Source organism: Curcuma longa, chromosome 4, assembly GCF_044706935.1.
Source record: "Curcuma longa cultivar G26 ecotype Majalengka, Jawa Barat chromosome 4, ITB_CL_G26_1.1, whole genome shotgun sequence".
Classification (NCBI taxonomy): domain Eukaryota; kingdom Viridiplantae; phylum Streptophyta; class Magnoliopsida; order Zingiberales; family Zingiberaceae; genus Curcuma; species Curcuma longa.
This window is the reverse complement of record NC_133864.1, coordinates 1704458-1708211: the sequence shown is the minus strand read 5'-3', so window position 1 is coordinate 1708211 and position 3754 is coordinate 1704458. Positions and strand designations below refer to the sequence as shown.

The 3754-nt window shown below is 34.9% G+C and overlaps 1 long non-coding RNA gene across 1 annotated transcript; it reads left to right on the top strand.

Annotated features, from left to right (window-relative positions):
* The first annotated feature begins 796 nt into the window (after nt 1–796).
* Nucleotides 797–3208, top strand: LOC141826127 (uncharacterized). Its single transcript, XR_012601616.1, has 4 exons — nt 797–898; nt 1000–1161; nt 1650–1718; nt 3143–3208. It is a non-coding gene; the product is annotated as an uncharacterized LOC141826127 (long non-coding RNA).
* The last annotated feature ends 546 nt before the right edge of the window (nt 3209–3754 follow it).

Below are 3754 nucleotides of genomic sequence, written 5' to 3'. Positions count from 1 at the left end.
GGGTGTTGAGTTGAGGAGCTGGGCCAATTGGGGAGTTAACTTTCGTAAAGAAGATTGATGAGTCAACTTTTAGGGAGACCGATGAGTCGGTCTTCAGGGAAGAGCAATGAGTCGGGAGGCCTGACTTGAGCGTCAGGTTGTGTCAATCTCTTCGATTCGACATGACCTTCCCCATTAGTATAAAATTTGACTTTCTTGTCATAGGTAGGGACGTCCTAATAGCGCCCATAACAACAACGATAGAAATTTAAATTTATAGATTAATTGTTATTCACTCTTCTAGTCAGTTCCTCAACTAGAAGTCAATTGAGAATATTTTCAAGTTGATATTTCTAAGATTCAAGCATAACTATATTGAATAACTCTTGAGCATACATATTAATCTAAAATTTCTAGTAATATATCTTAATATAATTTGAAAGATTATTGTATAATTTGACAACTATCTTTATTAAAAAAATTTATAGAAATAATCATTTCTCATAAATTTTAAAAGGCAAAACTAAATAACATGCTAAAATATTAAACAATTGTGATATTTATATGGACCCATCAAGACTTACAACATTGGATCTTCATGCTAGTTTGTTTTGGTATTTCAGACATCCAAGATGGGTCTTCATGCTAGATTACAACCAATATCACGAATGGTTTTATCTAGACAGGGGGGTATGGTCGAATTTCCGTTGACAAGGGCACAATTTGGTAAAATGGAAGAATTGGGTGAGGGTAAAAAAATATTTATAAATTTGGCATGGGGAAAGAATTCTTTAGAAGTTCCTTCCCTTGACCCAACTCCTACGCACCCGTCTATTCCAACTTATTCTCTTCAATCGCCTGCGTTTCCCGAGCGAAGCGCAAGATATCGAGTTCCTCCTCCCGATTCCGTCCTTTTAAGGTTTGGATGCAGCTTTTCTGACAGTGGATTGATGTCTCATTTGATCCTGATTTCTCCCTATTCTATAACGCCTTTTTTTGGGTTGTAATCTTGTTTGTTAGGGTTTTTGGAATCATTCACTTCGATGAATTTGTCGTCTCCGAGCCAGCCGGAGTTCGATTATTTGTTTAAGCTGTTGCTTATTGGCGATTCCGGCGTCGGTAAGAGCAGTCTTCTTCTCAGATTCACTTCGGACTCCTTCGAAGATCTTTCCCCTACAATTGGTGCGCTTTCGGTTCTTGCCTCTGTTCCTTTCTCCCTCTTTGATAATTAATGGGAAATCGAGTCTTTTTTAGTTTTTTATGCTGAAATGGGATGAAATTTATTGTCGTTGCATTGACATTTTGCTGTTGCATTCATTGTTTGCCGATAGATATAGAGATTATGTGACATCACTGTACAGCAATTCCTCTCTTTCTTGAGGATTTATTACTGTTAATGTTGTTTGCTTGTTGGAGTGGACAAAAGTTTTACGTGAATAGAGTTGGAAAGCAGAGACATATTTTGAACAAAATATATCAGTTTTTAGATAATTTGTCTTCCATCCTTATTGTCTGTCTTCACTTTGATGAATTTTAAGGAATTGTATTTCAAATTTTATACTTGCTCTTTGCTTGAATCAGGATTTGCTCAGCTATCTTTTACACAAATTGGTTGATTTATTTTCTTAGTTGAATTTGCACTTAAGAATCCTTCTGTCTGTATTATTTAGGTGTTGACTTTAAAGTAAAGATTGTCAACATTGGGGGTAAAAGGTTAAAGCTTGCAGTCTGGGATACAGGTAAAACTACTCACTGTTGGTGCCATGACTATCATTTCTAATTTTCATCTGGTATGTTCAATTGCTACCAGTTTGGTATTTAGCATTAGCACTTCCTTGAGAAAAAGAATGATTCTTTTGACTTTGAGAAACTCCTTAATTGACTTACTATTACTGAGAAAATCCACATTGAAATACCAATTGGTATTGAATGAGTCCCTCACCATAAAAATCTTAATTCAAAATCATTTGCAACATGAAGTGATGAAGGTGAGTGGGACTTACTATGGCCAAAGTAACACATGGTGTTGAGATGACTAGTAGGCATCTTGAAAAATCATGATTACAAACTAGAAGATGCCACTAAGAACTTCTATGTTATGCAGAAAGCTGGATTCGTGCTTCCCTGCAACAATTGATTGCACTTGATCATTAAGACTATAGTCTAATACCATGATAGCAAGTTAACTACAATGTAGATTGCAGAGTCAGTGGTTGTTCAGGACTTAACTATTTAATGTGGGTAAAAATCTCACTAATTCTGCCACCACTAAAAGACACACATGTATATGCCAGACAACCAAGTATCCAGATGAATGAAGAAATGATCAAAAGAGTAATGGGAGGAGCTGATGTCATGTATAACAGCTGGATAATTTACTAGTGTGTTGCATGGCAAGGCATCATTTATTAGGTGCTCACTCCCAAAGCCTATAAAGATGGTCAATGCCAATCATTTAGGAACATAAAGGAAAGCTTAGGGTAGCTAGAGAACTAACTTCAATTCAGACACTCTTTGTTCCCATCTTGTCCTTTTTCAAGCCTTTTCTTCACTTGACCCACAACTACTTGAACCCCTCAATTCGGACTTCTACCGCCATCCCATAACCTTTCTCTTAGATCCATCTAGTCATCACAAAAGCAAGCTAGATCAAATCGGCCAAATCTCTACAACTTGGGCAAATTGAACTCCGCATCCACTGATTCACCTACGATGGTTGAATTGAGTTCACTTCAAGTGAATTCTCCTCAACTTAATTACAACTTGTCTGCTCTATTCCTAACTTGGATTCCTTTGTTCCCTAACTGAGTTCTGAGGCAATCAATTGTATGGCTTCTCTAATTTTTTGTAAATTATTCATAAAATTATTCCTGCACACCTAATTAATGTAAAACTTAGAGAACCAAATTCAAACATCAGCCTGAATTTAATGAAAAGAGTTTTATTTCTCTGCAGAGCAAGAAAATACTGAAAAATTTCTTGTTATTATTTAGAAGATCTTTTTTCTTTTTTTTTTCAATTATCACTGGTGTATAAGGGGGACAAGACTTAGGTATTTGAAAGAGTCATATGATATGAATTTCTTACTTTTTAATGTACAATATTTCTTTTTTAAACATGTTGTGAGTTATGACTTGGAACTTAAAAGCCATCTCTTGCATAGCTGGGCAGGAAAGATTCAGAACCTTAACAAGTTCGTATTATAGAGGAGCACAAGGAATCATCATGGGTACTTCATAATCTCTATTAGCAATTATATATTCTATTTTTCTTGTTATATTCTTTTATATTGTTGGCTGTTATAGAATCTATTAAGTGATCAATTTGATCTGACATATTTTCTTCTGCACAATTTCTGGGCTTTTTAGAAATAATCTTAGGATTCTTCTGCACATAATTTCTATTGATTTCTTTTTGTATTGAGTAAATTGTGAAAGTGGGAATGCATCCATGGTGCTTTCTACTAACAGCCAAGGTCTTTTAACAATTGTTCTAGCTTTACACCTTATGCCATTGTTTTAAATGATAAAGTGTAAGATATCTAAAGTTGCAGCTCATAAGAGAGTGATGAAGCTGAAAAAGAATGAAAAACACGTTCTTTCTTTTGAATGACCAATTTGTATTTGTGCCAATCATTTAGGATGAGTCACACTATTTTATCCCTTCATTGAGCGATATACAACAAAATTTTACTAGTAGTGTTCAAATTAATTAAATTTTTTTTATTATATTGACTAGAATTTTCTTAGATCTCTATCTACCCCTTGTATCTTTC